The 17,579-nt window shown below is 49.9% G+C and overlaps 1 pseudogene; it reads right to left on the bottom strand.

The window, feature by feature from the left end:
• LOC149328600 (uncharacterized) overlaps positions 1-15,059 on the bottom strand; it is a 31,810-nt pseudogene extending 16,751 nt beyond the window's left edge.
• Positions 15,060-17,579: the final 2,520 nt, after the last annotated feature.

Here is a 17,579-nt window from a genome sequence, read left to right as displayed (position 1 = left end):
TATCAGTTAAATGATGACTGTGTGAGGTGATTCAGGCGACCAAGACGGCTGGCTCTTTTGATGTGCCAGATTACCGACATACGGGCCTAGAAATGCTCAGGAATATTTGCCCTCAGTTTCCAAGCAAGTCGATAACTTTAGAAGCAGTCATTGCGGTAGTAAATCTCTGGGACGTGAACACTGTGGAGCAAGCAGGCAGAATTACAAGGAGATACTGTGGAAATACTCCTATGGGACCTAAGGGATCCATAGGCTCTTCGACACCTGCACACTGTGCGATATAGGCTTTCTGCCGCTTTATGAATGCATTACGTACCTACAATTTTATCATCGCCCCTTGAGGACATAGACCAAAGTAAGAAATTAGCCACTGATCCTATATTGCAAAGCTAATGTCTGTAAAAAACGACTGATCTTAGAGATCAGTTGAATAACCACGAACAACATCACTTTAAATTTCTGTTTATTCCCCTTCTTTCGATCTTGCTAACAAGGTCGTAGGAATATTTGATCGTGATATGCAAGGAATGGTTTTGGTTTTTTTCTGCAATCTCTACGCAAACATCGCCAAGGAATGAATTTAGTCCCTCATAGCCTGAGTCGCTTTGTGACGTTAAACCCCGCAAACGAACAAATTTTAATAATGAATTGAGCTTTGGCACGTGGCTAGGTTACCGCACAGGCTGACGGCTGACAATGGCTGACGGAAAGCCCGAAAAATTTACTGCGCTAACCAGTGGCCGGCTGCAAACTGCAGAAACAATTGGGCGGCGATGATAGCAGCCAGCGCGAACGGCGGACGCCGACGATAAGAATCCCGGTTGCTCTCGACAGCGTTCAGTTTAATGACAGTAACGAAATATCGAGATCAAAGATAGGCGCTCATCTCGAACGAAAAAATGATAAGGACACGTACTTCTCGCGATAAAGAGAGAACTTAAGCTAAGAAACAAAACATGCAGCGTGAGCCCACAGTATGTGGCCATGGACGTTTCAGGGCGATAGCTGTACTTGATACAAAAACCTATCTCTGGGATGTGCGTATGTTTGACCTAGGTGTGACCTTGCAAAGCCGCTTAGCAACAGCCTTTGGCACGGACGACCGCCGAAATTTGACCTCGGCCGATTTGTACCAAAAGCGATGTCCAACCATATTTGACCGTGCCCTACACGATGGTCACCTCCAGATATGGCCTTGGTCATTTCGAAAAATTTACGCCGGGTCACCCCCAAAATTTATCACGGCCAATGTGGAGAATTGGTGTCCAATCATTAATGTCTGTGTCGCTCAATTTTGTCGAGCTCCATATTTGGCATGGTCTGTTGCCAAAATTTGACTTCAAGATTTGGGAACGGTTTCGGACTATAATAACCAAGTTAAAACCCGATAGTACGTGGTAGTCTACCAAAGGTGCACCATGGTGGCTTGTCCTTGGAACCTTGACCTTCATCTTTCGCCTTAAATGACTTTAATCGAGGTGGCTCTACTCTCAAGTCATCTGACGCGACATCAACGTATGGCGGATTTGAAAACTAGCCATGCTTTCCTCATTAGCTACGGAAGGAGTCGGAACCGTCCAGCCATGCCAGTGCTTATTGCTCGACCTTTCAGTATAACCGTGCTTAAACCATGCCTAACATTCTTTTCCTATAGCATTCACTCCGCGGTGTGCTAATGCACCTGCGGTGTATACATTTTTCTTTGAAAAAGAAAAAAGACATTCAGGCGGCTACATTAATAGGTGGAAAGGTCGACATTGCATGGCCTTTCCTCTATCTTGGTAGTCCGATGTCCAGAACTCTTGCGCAAATATTTCGGACAAATACTGTTATGAACTGTTATGGAAATATTGAAGGTAATGGTCCATTCTTCCGTTTCGCAGCAAAATCTCTCTCCTAAAGTTTTTCTGTCGCTCGCATCGAGTGATTAAAGCGGTCATAAGAACCAATGAGGAACGTTTTTGACCATAGCACAAAGGTTAATAGCCAAAAAGTGCAGGGCTGCGAAGGGAAGGTCTGCGAATACATTGTTTTTTTTTAGTGAGCTCTTACAATGTCTCTTTCTTACAAATCTGTTTCCCGTTTGAAAATACTTCAGTCTAGATTTTGTGGGCATGCTTGCCGCGGTGTGAAGGTTCTAAGCGTGCTGGAGATTGTTTTTTGCGGTACGGTATACAGCACTCGTACAAAAAAAAATGTCTACACCTTCATCGCAGAATCTCTATATATATGCGAGTGGTGTACATAGTGTCTCTTTTAGGCTTCTATATGCCTGAAAAGGCAGTTTTATGTGGTTTTTAGTTATTTTCATAATATTGTTTCGGGAAAGAATATATTTACAGATATTTACAGATAGAAAAGAGTAGCTGCGTGCGGCACCGAGAAAACAGTCAGAAGTTCGTTGTCGTCTTCGTCTCCTCCCACTCGTTCCATCACTCACTGCCGTCGTCTTCTATCCGCTTCAGGATCCCCGGCTGCTGAAACACTGTCTCGGCGTTAGCGTGGCGGCGTATGAGCGCCGTGATAAGGTTTAAGGCGGCAGACGTGGACGAGGTGGGTGGTGGGGCCAGAGGAGGATGGCGAGGACGCAAGGGGAACAATCTCATAGTTTACGTCGGTGCCAAGGCGCACCACACGGTAAGGGCCACGGTAGTGAGAAAGAAGCTTCTCGGAGAGACCGACGCTGCGAGATGGCGTCCAGAGAAGGATGATTGATCCTCGGTTATATTCGACTGCCCGGTGCCGGCGGTCGTAGACGGACTTTTAGGAAGCTTGAGTGGCACAGAGCCGGCTACCGGCTATTTGGCGCGCCAGCGTGGCCTGGTTGATGGCGTCCCGAGTGTAAGCAGTCGTGGGGACTGAAGAAGGCGGCATTAGTGTGTTCAAAGGCATGGTGGGATGCCTAGCAAACAAAAGGTAGAAAGGAAAATAGCCTGTTCTGTCATGAAGTGAAGAGATATATGCAAACGTCACATAAGTCAAGACTGCGTCCCAATCTCGGTCATCTGGCGATACGTACTATCGGGGACAAAAGTGGTATACTCCACGCGGCGGGAGCCGGAGCAACGAAAAACTGCATTGCAACGCCGTCTACAGGCAGCATCTCGAACCCAGATAGCCAATCTGTGGCCTATATTATCAGCAGGGATGTCGTTTGGCTCGTTTCACTGTTGCCTGCTTTCGCTCGCCAAAATGCCGAGCGGCGCCGCAGCAGTAGCAATCTGGTGGCGCTCTTTTCTTTTTGTGTCTTCTTTTTTTCCACGCGCGTTCCAGATAACGCTTGAGAGCCGGCGCGCGCACCGTCATGATGCGATGAAATGCCCCCGCGCGCGTGGCTAACTTGTAGTGGAAGCAGCGTATATTTAGAACGATATTCGCAACGGACGACAATGAGTGTTACGATTACTATCTCGCCGCGAACGTAATTACCACTGTACGAAATTAACATTTATAACCACGCAGAAGCCTCTCTGCTGTGTTCGCTTTCGCACTCGGTTAAAATGGCACCCATGGTACCAGTGAACCACAGATGGATGATTGTGGAGCTCAGTAAAGAAGGTATGTCACAACCAACAATTTGTCGTCTGACTGGAAGAAGTCGTAAAGCTGTCGGCCGAATTGTAAGGGCATACAGGGACGAAGAAGGAAGATTGCATGATGCCGAGCGTACCCGACGGCCAAGATCGAGCAACGTCAAGACGGATCGCCTGATTGTCGCGGCTGCGGTGGCAGATCCATTCATCAATGCGAGAGAAATACGCGGCGAGCTAAATCTGAAAATCTCCAGCCGTAGAATTCGACGAAGGGTGAGAGAGGCAGGACTCAGCAGCTGCGTGGCTGCGCAGAAGCCACGTTTGACAGACTCGCAAAGGCGCCAACGATTAGAGTTTGCGCGTGATGTGCACGACTGGGCCTTGGAGGACTGGAATAAAGCCGTGTTCACAGTGAGTGCACTTTTTCTACCAGATTGGACCAGAAGCCACGTGTGTGGCGCCCCGTAAGCTGCAGGTATCCAACGAATTTTTTGTCATTTTTTTAACTGCGGGATGACGCAAGATGTGATCAAAAGCTAACAAAATCTCATTATTGTTCAGCATTTTTAATCATTTGCGGCGTAGGTCATATCTGCCGTCTGAATGTCAGATTTTGATCATTTGAGAGTATTTTAATGAATTACAAACCTATATAGGCTGACTTTTTTGCAGAGAGAGGTCCATTATTTCAAGCGAGTTTGCCATATTTTTGTGTAAATTCGTATTAAAATGCTCTGGCGTTCTTCGCAAGCGCCTCGCACGCTAATATTTTACGGCACATCGGCAGAACATGTCCATTCGAGAGGTGCTCATTCTCCGCAAACATATGAGACAACGAAAAACATGAAAAGATGATGTATAATGGACCTATACAGTGAAGTATCACTTTGAGAAATTGTCGTGTCCGGTCGCTGTGTTCAATGCAGCGAAAGACGCACACGGTACTTTTAAGACTTTGTTTATTTAAAGCTGATGAGGGTGCGACCAGCGTCGACCGAGGCAGGAGCCGAACTGGCCGCCCGAAGAAGGAGGGAGCGGAGAAGCGTCCACAGGAGGGAGTGGCTTCCCAAAACAGGAGGAGGATGCGGGGGCGCACCATGGGGGGAATCTGGCGACAGCGTGCGACGAGGGGCAAGGGGTCGTTAGGACGGAGCACTGCAGGGGTAACACACACAAAAGCAATAAGGGGACACAACACTTCCTTCCCCCTTAGAAAGTTGCCTGGTATCGTGCAGGGGGTCGGCGCTCACGCGTGGAGGCGCGCTGGCTTTGTGCGCTCGGGGGAGAAACACTTGTAGGCTGGCTGTTGTTCGCTGTGTCTCCTACGTCTGTCCTGGGCGAAGTCTCTTCTTCCGGGGAGAGGTGCCAGGCTATGTGGGAAGATGGTGCACGTGTTCTCTCCGCTGGCGGACAGCTCTCAGACGGCGTCGTAAATCTACGCAGCTGGTTGAGATGTTGGCGTGCTACTGTGCCATGTATGTTGACGAGTCAAGAGCGCAGGCCTATGCGTCTGACAATTGTAGCTTCCTCCCAGCGTGGCTTTTTCAGAAACTGTCGGGCGAGGACGCGCTGCCCCTCATTAAGCGTGCCGCAGCGCGGAATTGCTTTTTCTTCCCGGAACGTCTCTGCCTTTGGCTCGGGGAGGATGGCTGTGAGCTGGGTTCGCATTTCACGCTCGAACATCATTTTCGAGGGGGTCTCGCCTCTTGTGCTCTGAACCGTCGTGTGCTGCTTGAATAGAAAGCGCTCAAGGCGGCGCTGCAGCGAGCCTGTCTGATCTCTTTCAAGGGCGCGTTTTAGCTCGGCTACGTAGCGCTCGGCTTGTCCGTTTGTCGCTGGGTGGTAGGGGGCCGATGTAACTGAGGAGATCCCGTTGTCGCGATAAAACTTGAGAATCTCCGCAGACACAAACGGTGTTCCATTGTCCGATACTACCTTGCGTGGCAGGCCGAACGTTGCAAATAGTGATCGGAGGTTGTCAATGACTGCTGCCGAAGTCGTCTGTCCCATTTGCCTTATCTCAAGCCACTTTGTGTAGGCGTCTACGACCACAAGGAAAGTGCAGCCCTCAATTGGTCCTGCAAAATCAATGTGCAATGTATGCCAGGGTGTGTCTGGCTTTTCCCATTCTGGGACAGGAGCTTTCGGCGGGGCGCTCCGGCTGCTCTGGCAAGGCTTGCATTCTCGCACCACTGTTTCGATGTCGTTGTCAATGCCAGGCCACCACATGTACCTTCTGGCACACTTTTTCATTGCAACGATGCCCCGATGTCCGGCGTGGATGAGAGACATAGCTTGTGCGCGTAGTTCTCTCGGAATCACAACTCGGGACCCAAATATGATACAGCCGCGATGGGTGCTCAACTCTGTAGCTCGCCTGCGGTAAGCGTCGAAGTTGTCCCCTTTGAGTTTGTGCACGTTGCCTTGTTGAATAGCTGTGTAAACTAGCCGGAGGGCTGCGCACTTCTGCGTAGATGCTGCAACTGTGCCTGCTGTAAGCGGAGGTTCTGGCAGTGCTTCGAACATCAGAACGTCTCCTGGTGGAAATGGTTCGTCAACAGTTGCGTCTAGTGGCAGACGGCTTAGCGCATCGGCGTTTTGATGTTTACTCCCATTGCGGTAGACCAGAGCGTAGTCGTACGCTGAGAGTTTGATGCACCAACGTGTCATTCGCGGAGACAAAGTTGGTGGCATAGGCCTTTGTGGTCCCAGAATGCCCAATAGCGGTCGGTGATCGGTTATAAAGGTCACCTTTCGGCCGGCAATGTACTGGTGAAAATGTGTCGCCGCGTAGACGATGGCTAGCCCTTCTTTGTCAAGTTGCGCGTAGTTGCGTTCTGCTTGCGACAACGTACGTGAGGCGATGGCGATGGGAGCTTCCCTTCCTTGCTCGTCAGTTTGCGATAGAACCGCGCCGACTCCGTACGGTGATGCGTCGCAAGCCAAAAGCAGAGGCTTCCTTTCGTCGTAGTGGCGGAGGACTGTACATCTTCGAATGAGGTCTTTCAGGGCATCGAATGACTGCTGATGGCGTGGCGACCATGTCCATGTCACATCTTTCCGAAGGAGTTGGTATAAGTCGTTGGCCACGGTAGCTCTTTGTTTCAAGAACCGGTCGTAGAACGTCAAGAGTCCGAGAAAAGCCTGTAGCTCCTGCTTGTTTGTTGGAGCTCGTGCTTCTGTGATCGCTCGCACTTTGTCCTCGGTAGGGTGAATGCCTTCTGCATCAATTCTGTGTCCCAGAAATTGCACCTCTGGCACCGCAAAACAGCATTTCGCTTTGCTTATGCGCAAATTTGCGTTTGCTAGCCTTTCGAGAACGAGCTCTAGGCGCACTGCATGCTCTTCAGTGGAAGTGCCACTGATGATGACATCATCAAGGTAGACACAAACTCCTGGGAGGCCCTGAAGCACTGTCTCCATGAATTTTTGAAATATGGCCGGGGCTGCAGCTACGCCAAAAGGCAGTCGCTTGACTTTGTACAAGCCTTTCAGTGTATTAATTGCCAATAATTCAGCAGTTGATTCGCTCACCTTCAGCTGCTGATACGCCTGGGTGAGGTCCAATGTGCTGAAGACTCTTGCGCCACGCAGTACGCTGAATACTTCTTCAGGTGTCGGTAGCGGGTAAGAGGACGCTTTAGTCGCAAGATTGACGGTGCTCCGGTAGTCTCCGCAGAGGCGTATGGTTCCGTTCTTCTTGCGAACTACGACAAGTGGTGTGGCCCATTCTGAATGCTGCGTCGGCTCGATGACACCTTGCTGCTCCAGTTTGTCCAACTCTTTTTCAACTGAATCGCGGAGAGCAAACGGCACCGGCCTGGCCTTCAGAAATTTGGGTTGCGCGTTGTCCAACAACTCCAGTGTGACCGGGGGCCTTTCGTTTCCTGGAATCTCTTCCGAGAATACTCTTTCGTATTTCTCCTGCAGTTGCTCAACCATGTTCTGGCTCGGCGTCTGGTGTATGCCGCATATCATCACGCCTAGTGGAGAAAACCAATTTCTCCCTAGAAGGCTTGATCCTGTGCCCTTCACAACAAGCAGAGGTAGCGTATGGGTCTGGCCGTTGTAGTTTACCTGCACGTTGGCAGAGCCCAATAGTGGCAGATTCTGTCCTGACCACGTTCGCAGGTGCGTGTCGTCTTGTTGCAGGGCTGGTGCGTCAGATGGCCATGAAGTTCGGAACGTGTCCTCACTGATCAGAGTACAGGCTGCGCCGGAGTCCACCTCGAACTTAATCAGCTGGTGATGTACGCTTACTTCTGTAAAAATCTTCGGTCGCGTGCCGAGATTCATGGTGTTCAGGTCGTACAACACAGATGGTGTTGCTGATGTTGTTCCATGGAGATCAGATAGCGGCGTATTCTCTGAGGCGTTGACGCTGTGATTAGGCTGGGAAGGTGACTTTATCTTGGCAAGTATCCGTTTCGTAATGCATGCTCTTTCGATATGCCCTCGCTTGTGGCAAAAAATACACGTGGCTGACTGGAATCGACATCCCTGGGGGTTGTGTTGGTCGTCACACCGCCAGCAGCGTTGTGCCTTTTTGACCGATTTTACAACAACAGAAGGCTTGCGCACCTGGTTGCTTGTCTGGTGTACCGGCTCGGTGTTCCGGCGAATCCCTCTCTGCTGGTGACCGGCGCTTTCCGCTCGAACGGCGATGTCGTAAGCTTTGCTGAATGTGAGGTCCTTCTCAGCGAACAGGCGCTGCTGCAGTGACTCGTCACTCAGTCCGCACACAAATCTGTCGCGTAACATCACGTCCAAGGGAAGCATGGTGGTGTTAGCAGAAGAAGCTGCGTCCATTTCCTGCCCGGTAGCTGTTGTTGACAGCGTTCCAAAATTGCAGTCGGCAGCGAGCTTCTTGAGCGCTGCTACGTAGGCGCTCACTGTTTCTCCTTCCAGTTGATCTCGTCGTTGGAAGCGAGCCCGGCTGTAGACCTCGGATGGCCTTGGGTCGTAGTGCTTTTGCAGCGCTTTTACGATGTCGTCGTAAGACACTGCCGCTGGTGTGCTTGGCTGAATAAAGGCGCAGACAGTGTCGTAGGTCTGCTCCCCGCACAGCGTCAGCAGGTTGGCCCTCTTCAAGGCTGGGTCTGTGATGTTGGTAGCTTCAAAGTAGAACTGAAGGCGTCCAACCCACGATGACCATGATGAGCCGTTGAATCCTGGTATCTGATTGGAAAACCCTCGCGTAGCCATGGCTTGTCAATAGCGTTGCGTAGCGCGGGTCGAATCCACTTTCTCGTCGCCACTGTCGTGTCCGGTCACTGTGTTCAATGCAGCGAAAGACGCACACGGTACTTTTAAGACTTTGTTTATTTAAAGCTGATGAGGGTGCGACCAGCGTCGACCGAGGCAGGAGCCGAACTGGCCGCCCGAAGAAGGAGGGAGCGGAGAAGCGTCCACAGGAGGGAGTGGCTTCCCAAAACAGGAGGAGGATGCGGGGGCGCACCATGGGGGGCATCTGGCGACAGCGTGCGACGAGGGGCAAGTGGTCGTTAGGACGGAGCACTGCAGGGGTAACACACACACAAAAGCAATAAGGGGACACAACAGAAATCAACTGCCAAAATTCGCACAGCTAATGATAGCTTAGCCATTAATGCTTTGAACTCCTGTAATGTCTTCATTGGTTCGCTTTCTGGAATTCTCGATGTATTTTCTCGGAAGACATGTTTCTCCTCAATATCATGATTTGATTAATAAGTGTGTTAACTGCGCAAGCCGATATTTTCATCTACTGTTCAGGGAAGCACAAAACTCCGCAGCCATACTATAATAAGGAGGAGACCTTGAACCCGGACATTTTGAAAGATAATGTATGGCACAACTAAATTTTGTTAACTGCCTAGTTTCAGAATTGCAGCGCGTCTCGTTTCACGCCAGACAGTACCTGCATGCTTGCTGAAATGACGCATTCTTAAACGCAAGTAGCACGCTAAAGCTTCTGAAAATGTTCGCTGAGGTGATAGTTACACCGCAGGGAAATTCATTCAGCTGAGACACTCTTTCTTCGTTTAAAACTCCGTTCGGCATGCGGTTCCAAAAGCTTCAGGAATCCGTTATGTTACTCACCATACAATTTTAAAAAAGTACTATCATTCTTTGTTTTTCATTTTTTAGCAGGTATTTACCACCGTGGATACGCGACGTCCTCTCAAGCGGGCGCTGCGCAGTCAGCGTGTGGGGCGCAATAACAAAAAACAGATTGGGCCTACTCGTGAGGATTGAGGGACGCTTTGTGGCTGAAACGCACTGCACGATACTGCGTGATACGCTTCTCCCATATATGCTGGAAGGACCATTTGAAGATGGTTGCTTTTTGCTGCAGCATGACAGGAGAGCGCGCTCAGTTACCAAACTGCTCGAGGAATTGTGCATTAGGACGCAGGAATGGCCGCCTGTGGGTGCCGACCTTAACCCAATTGAGAACGTTCGGGGCATCATGAAGACTCGTTTGGCGGCACGCCACCTCGGAAACTCAAGCGCCGATGACCTGTGGAACGTTATCAGGAGAGAGTGGGAGGAACTGCGGGCCCGAACAAACCTTGTCCCCGCCCTCTACGGGTCAATGCCGACACGTGCATCAAGAGTCATCCAAGTTGAAGTAAATTTTTCAAAGTATTAATATTCGCTTTGACAGGAACAAAGGTTGTAAATTATGAAGATTTATTTTTCAGTGTGAAAAAATTCATTCACTCTCATTATTAAATAAGAGTTTGGGAAATCAACGAGCCTCTTTATTGAGCACGGAAATTATTTCCTCCATTTACGCCAGGCGGCTAGAACCAAGTTGCTTCTGTCTGAAAGTGTGTTCTGTCATGAATAATGAGAAAAATACGCAACTAACATCGAAGGAAGTATATGAGTGCCGTTATCAAAATTCATTTTAGTGGAACTGTATTTTAGACTTCTGTAAACAGAAGTGTAAAATCAAAAGGGACGACGTTGGAAGCATTTCTGCGACAAGTTGGGTACGCGCGCACGACCATATTGGCGGCGATATTTAGGTTAGCACACTGCTGACTCTGTCGACTGCCTTGCGATTTCGTCCAGTGAGATGACAAACGATCCGTTGTGACATTCCATGTTTACTAAGCTCGACAATCATCCATCTGTGGTTCACTGGTACCATGGGTGCCATTTTAAACGAGTGCGAAAGCGAACACAGCAGAGAGGCTTCTGCGTGGTTATAAATGTTAATTTCGTCCAGTGGTAAGTTCGCGGCGAGATGGTAATCGTAACACTCATTGTCGTCCGTTGCGAATATCGTTCTAAAAATACGCTGCTTCCACTACAAGTTAGCCACGCGCGCGGGGGCATTTCATCGCATCATGACGGTGCGCGCGCCAGCTCTCAAGCCTTATCTGGAACGCGCGTGGAAAAAAAGAAGACACAAAAAGAAAAGAGCGCCACCAGATTGCTACTGCTGCGGCGCCGCTCGGCATTTTGGCGAGCGAAAGCAGGCAACAGTGAAACGAGCCAAACGACATCCCTGCTGATAATATAGGCCACAGATTGGCTGTCTGGGTCCGAGATACCGCCTGTAGACGGCGTTGCAATGCAGTTTTTCGTTGCTCCGGCTCCGGCCGCGTGGAGTATACCACTTTTGTCCCCCATAGTACATGGCTAACATGTCGGTGAGCGTGCGGTTGAACCTTTCCGTAAGCCCATTGGTGTGTGGGTGGTAAGCTGTCGCGAGCTGGTGCTGCATGTCACACGAACGAAGAATGTCATGAACTACTCTGGATAGAAAATAACGACCGCGGTCGTTGAGCAGTTGACGAGGGGCGCCATGGTGAAAGATGACGTTTTGTAGAAGAAAAATAGACCACATCGGTAGCGCAGCTGGTAGGCAAGGCACGCGTGATGGCGTACCGAGTCGTATGATTCGTATAATCAGTTGCGACAGCCATCCACTTGTTGTCGGAGAGGGGCGTCGGAAAAGGGCCAAGAAGGTCGAGTCCAAGACGGTGAAAAGGTTCCGGAGGTATGTCGATGGGTTGTAGAAGACCGAGAGACAAAGTGGAGGGCCTTTTCCGACGTTGACACAGGTCGCAAGCGGCCACGTAACGCTTGACGGAACAATACAGACCAGGCCAAAAGAAGCGGTGCCGCACCCGAGCGTACGTGCGGGACACGCCAAGGTGGCCGGCTGTCGGCAGATCGTGCAATTCTTCATGGACAGAAGAGCGTAGACGTTCGGGTATGACGAGCAGCAGCCGAGGACCATCGGAGCGTAGGTTGAGGCAGTACAAAATGCCATTCTGGAGCACATAGAGTTTCAGAGACGGAGATCGGTTTGCAGAACGGATGCCATAAAATATAGGTCGTAAAAATGAGTCGTGGCGCTGTTCCTTAGCAATATCGTTGAGATCTGAGATAGCTAAGAGGCATGGCAAGGTCTCAGCGTCTTCGAGGCCTGGTGGCTCCAAAGGGTATCGGGATGAACAGTCAGAGGCGTGGTGATGACGCCCTGTCTTGTACACGACGGAGTATGAATATTCTTGGAGGCGCAAAGCCCAGCTACCAAGGTGACCGGTGGGATCTTTTAGTGAAGACAGCCAACACAGAGCATGGTGATCAGTGACAACAGCGAATGAACGGCCGAACAGGTAGGGTCTGAATTTAGCTACTGCCCAGACAAGAGCGAAACACTCACGCTCAGTAATAGAGTAATTATGCTCTGCGGCGGAAAGTAGGCGGCTGGCATAAGCGATGACTCGATCTTGATCCTGTTTATGTTGGGCTAACACGGCGCCGATCCCATATCCGGAGGCGTCGGTGCGAACCTCTATGGGAGACGATGGGTCTAAATGGCCTAAGGTGGGCGGAGTGGTCAGAAAATGAACGAGGGATGAAAATGAGTTCTCTTGAGCAGGGCGCCAGATAAAGGGAGTGTCGCTCTTAAGATCGGTGAGAGGAGGAGCGATGCCGGCGAAATCTGATAAAACGGCGAAAATACGATCACAAGCCGATAAAGCTGCGCACATCTTTCGGCGACCTTGGAAGAGGTAAGTCCTTCAGGGCTTGAATTTTGACGGTATCTGGGAGTACACCAGAAGCGTCAACAAGGTGTCCAAGAATGGTGAGTTGTCGGCGACCGAACTTTCATTTCGATGAGTTCAGCTGGAGTCCAGCGTTGCGAAACACTGTCAGAATACTAGAGAGGCGTTCGAGGTGCGTGGCGAGAAAACCACAACATCGTCTAGGTAACAGAAGCAGGTAGACTACTTAAAGCCGGGAAGAAGGGAGTCCATTATTCGTTCACAGGTATAGTCGGCGCGTTACTGAGTCCGAACGGCATGACTTTAAACTGGTATAAGCCAGCAGGGGTCACGAAGGCGGTCTTTTCGTGGCCCTTTTCGTCAACGGCGATTTGCCAGCAGCCCGATCGAAGATCAATTGAAGAGAAATATTTGGCGCCGTGGAGGCAATCTAGTGCATCATCGATCCTCGGGAGAGAATATACGTCTTTTTTTGTGATGCGGTTGAGGTGCCGATAATCAACGCAGAAGCGCCAGCTGCCGTCCTTCTTTTTCACCAGGACGGCTGGTGAAGCCCAAGCGCTTGACGAGGGCTCGATGATGCCTTTTGCCAGCATCTCGTCCACCTTTTGATTAATGACGGTGCGTTCGGCGCTGGACACTCGGTACGGACTTCTGTGGAGAGGAGCGGCATCACCGGTGTTTATGCGATGCGTCACCACAGAGTTACGAGCCTAAACACGGGAATCAAAGTTGAAGATGTCGCGAAAAGATGTTAAGAGGCACGTAAGATCGTGAGCTTGCATCGGCGGTAGGTTTAGAAGCGATAATGTCGCTGTAGTCGTCCGTTGGTTGCTCTGTTGATGTTACCGCAGGCAACCGGCATTGATGAGTGGAAGGTAAGCAGCTGTCCACCACTCATATGACACATTCGGCAGCAGGGCACAGCATAGTGAGTGGGATGCCTTGCGAGAGCGGTTGGATGGACGAGCCAGAGCTCAGGACCGGAAGGTACGCTCGGTTTGCCGACATTGTAATGACAATGAGTGCAAGCGCAATGCTTCTAGTGAGGGTGACGTCAAGTCCCGGAGTGGCTACGTAGTGACCATCACGGACAGGGGGTAAAGATGAGAAAGAAATATAAGTTGCAGCTTGAGGCGGTAGGCGGACAAAGTCGACAGTATAAAGACGAGGGGTAACTGGGGACGGCGACTCAGCGGAAAGAGGAAGGTCAAGCTGAACAACAATAGTGGCGCAGTTGATGAGGGCGGAATGCTCACGGGAAGTGGAGGCCAAGGATGACTTCACGAAGGCACTGGTCCAGAACAGAGAATAGAACGGATGTATGGCGGCCGGAGGCGTGCGCGCAGGGCTCTCACAGGAAGTCCATCGACATGAATGGTGAGCAAATTATGGTGTGCGGGAAGGGCTAAGCGAGGATTTTGGGACTGGGGCTGTACTGCAGCATCACCTCCAGGCACTGTAGGGATTAGTTTTACGCTTGCGAGCGTCCGTAGGGGCCAGGAGAGGAGCGACGGCGTTGGGGTGAACGCGGCTGTAGATGTAGGGGGTCTGGCGGCTGCCGCGGGAAATCTGGCCGTCGACTGTAACCCTGTGCTGGAGGGGGCGTGAAGTGGCTGGGCTGTTCGTCGTCGCGGTGAGAGCTTAGAGGACTGTATGTGCTACGACGGGACCAATATTTGCGACAGTGACGGAAGATGTGGCCAATGCGTTGGCAGAGGAAAGAAATGGGTGTGTCGTCGGTTGTCCGCCAGTCGTTAGGATTTCGTCGACGTGGAGGGAAGTACGAAGGTCGTCCAGGAGCAATCGCAGTGATTTCGGGTGGTGGTGAAGGCCGTGCGGGGCTGACGGGCTGGAGACCAAGGTTTGCAAGCTCTTGACGGACGACGGCTTGTACCAGAGAGATGGTGGGTAAGCGGTTGCCGCCATCACGTATATGGAGGGGTGCAGGGAACATAGCTTCGATTCCGCGTCGGATGATGCGAGTCACATTTTCTAGGGGCCCTGGAGTTTCCCGGTGTCGCAGGTCTTCACATGAGTAAGTAGGAGCTGTGTTGGGGAGGCTTGGGTACGGCTGGCTAATACGCCTGCTTTTGGCTTTTTCAAAGCGTCGACATTCCTTTTAACAATTCCGTCGACCGTAGTGCAGTTCTTGTATACGAGCAAGTTGAAGGCATCGTCGGCGATTCCCTTCAACACGTGGCCCACTTTGTCAGTTTCGGGCATGTTGATGTCAACTTTGTGGCAGAGGGCCAACACATCCTGAATGTATGAAACATAGGACTCTGTAGAAGTTTGAGATCGGAAGGCAAGGTCCTTCTTAGCGGCAAGCGTTCGGCCGAGTGGCCGTCGAAACAGCGCAGTTTCTGCTTGCACACGTCCCTGCTGGTCAGATCGTCTTCGTGTGTTTCATACTACTCGTATACCAGGGCAGTGTCTTTTAGATAGAAGATGGCATCTGCTAGCGTAGAGGCGGATCCTAGCGGTTGTAGGTACTCACGCGTTCGTACATGTGGACCCATTCGTCGATGTCAGCGTTGTCGGTGCCAGAAAATGTGCCGGGATCACGAGGGGGGGAGAAAGAACGAGTTATGGCAAGGCCGGTGCCGATGTTTCCTGAGAGGCGTCTTCGGGCATGATTAGCAAAGGCAACTGGCGGCCGCTGCGGAGGTCCGTCTTCAGTAGGCGTAGGGGAAATCCGCACCTCCACCAAATATGTTGCGGGGAAAAAATTTTCAAATAATTACAAATAGAAAGGAACAGCTGCGAGCGGCACCGAGAACATGGCCTGAACTTCGTTGTCGTCTTCGTCTTCTGCCACTCTTCATCGCTCATTGTCGTGGTCGTCTGCCCGCTTCAATACTGACAATAAAAGGCCTTGAAATATTAAATACTGCTCTCCTTTCTTTTCAGTGTGTCAAACAGCACTATAAAAAACTAATTATTTATTATATATCTCAAGCGTGTTACATGATTTAGAATGGCTCTTCTAATTTCAAGTCGGATTTCGTTTGTTTAGAGGCTGACTGTGGCAGACGTCCTGAATGCACCGCACGAGAGGAGCAGGCCTGAGTTATGTACTAGATCTCATTTTTTTGCAGTTACGACGGTCTTGCCGAGCCAGGCACAACACATCCATAATATGAGGAACGCACCTAAGAGCGATAAGTGTGCAGAAGGCATAGTATGCCAGACCCCATGTGTTTACTTGAGAGCTCTTTAAGTGCATTTAGATATTGAGATAACCGGCTTTTTACTAACGTCCCTGGATATATTCATGACATAAAGAAAAACCGAGAAGCAACTCGTACAATTTAATGGCGCATTTAACAACGTACATCCAAACCATTGTTTCACGCCCACCTTCTTTATCAATAAAATTAACTTACTCCCTAATTTCAGTAGAAGAGGGCAGCCAAAAAAAAAAAACGTCCACATGAACCGACTGACAGGCAGCAGTACCTCCATTTCAATAGTTGTCACCGAGTCAGTGCAAAATTTCAACTAGACATGCCCAGGTCTGCAAACTTAAACGCATCTGCTTCCGCTCCAAAAGTTTTGATGGAAATGATAATTGCAAGCGTGATATTTTGAGAAACAAATTTCACACCGCCCTCAATTATGCATGATGCCATTGCAAATGGAGAAGTGACAAACTGTAGCGAAATATTTCAGGAACCGCAGACGAATCACAAATGAACGAATTTCAATAAAATATTAACGAAACAGTGGAACATCAATGAATACTGACACAAACTTTCCAAAATTATCAAAATGGTCCTTCGTGTAACCTACAGACGACCAAGATATACTAAAGTGCGCAGTCCAGTCTACAGGCAGTAACTCAACGCCTGAAGGTTACGCGCATTGCGGAAAAAGCTGACAAAAGGCCTGCAAGCACATACAAATGGCAACACTGCCTCAAGGCACACATTCTAATTTCAAACATTTCATTCGAAAAAACATAACCTGTGACTCCAAAAACCTATTGCACATACTCCACTGTGGCCAGTGTGAAATGCTATGCATATCACAGACCGACAATTACATCACAATTGGATTCAAAAACTACTGCCCGCATTCCGTACCTTTCTCGGAACACAGTCGCCAAAGACATCATCAGTCTCAGAAACTAATTTTGACAGTACAACAAAACGCCTTCCCTAGCCCTACTGAATAAGAAAATGATAGTGTTATTTTATTTTAAATTTAATTCTTAGCATGCTGGCATAAAGAATCCCAAAAATCTTTCCCCACCTCAGAGGTCAGAGACTGGTTAAACTGCTTCCTCTAAACCTTCGCTTCCCTCTCAGCCGCTCGCAAAGGGACGATGGGTGCCCTAGGAAAAGAAAAAATGAAATGTCCTCCTGGAGCATGCAAGCCGTCGGACAACATGGAATGATGTTAGCACTGGGTACATAAATATCTTTTTGCACAAGTTCCGATTACAAAAGCACTCGCAACTGTAGGAGATAGTGGTTATGATTACAGTTTTGTTTACTAAATGTTAGTTTTCGCCCACAGCTAAATACGAGGCATTGTTCCACACCTTTGTGCACTTGCTGGCAAAGATATTCTTAGTATAATATCTAAATCAATATTGCCGGGAGCATGCAGTGGTAATAGTGATTTCAAGGAGTAACAAGCGAGAGAGTGGTACATGGTCAACGAACGGAATCGTGCACAGTCGCTCTGTCGCTGTTGTCGTTGGTCTTGGGCTGATACGTTGCGGTCACATACGAGGTGTCATCAGAACCAGAAGTCAGGGCAGACGAAGAGGAGACAGCTCCGGGGGGCAGTAGCAAACGAAATCACTAGCGCCTGCGGCCGTAGGGTAGGGAATGAATCTTGAACCTGCAGCGGATAGTCATCCCCTCGTTCCTGTTGGCAGACAGTTCGGCTGCGTTTGCAGTACATCATCTTGCACCACACGAGGCAGCATATCACTACCACGCCACTGACGGTTAAGACCACCAACTTCACCGTCCCAACGCCCTCTGTGTGCTCGTCGAGGTTCCTCATGGCAGTCACT

The sequence above is a fragment of the Amblyomma mixtum genome, chromosome 9 (assembly GCF_055824585.1).
Source record: "Amblyomma mixtum isolate Tamu chromosome 9, ASM5582458v1, whole genome shotgun sequence".
Taxonomy (NCBI): Eukaryota; Metazoa; Arthropoda; class Arachnida; order Ixodida; family Ixodidae; genus Amblyomma; species Amblyomma mixtum.
This window is presented reverse-complemented; position numbering and strand designations above follow the sequence as displayed.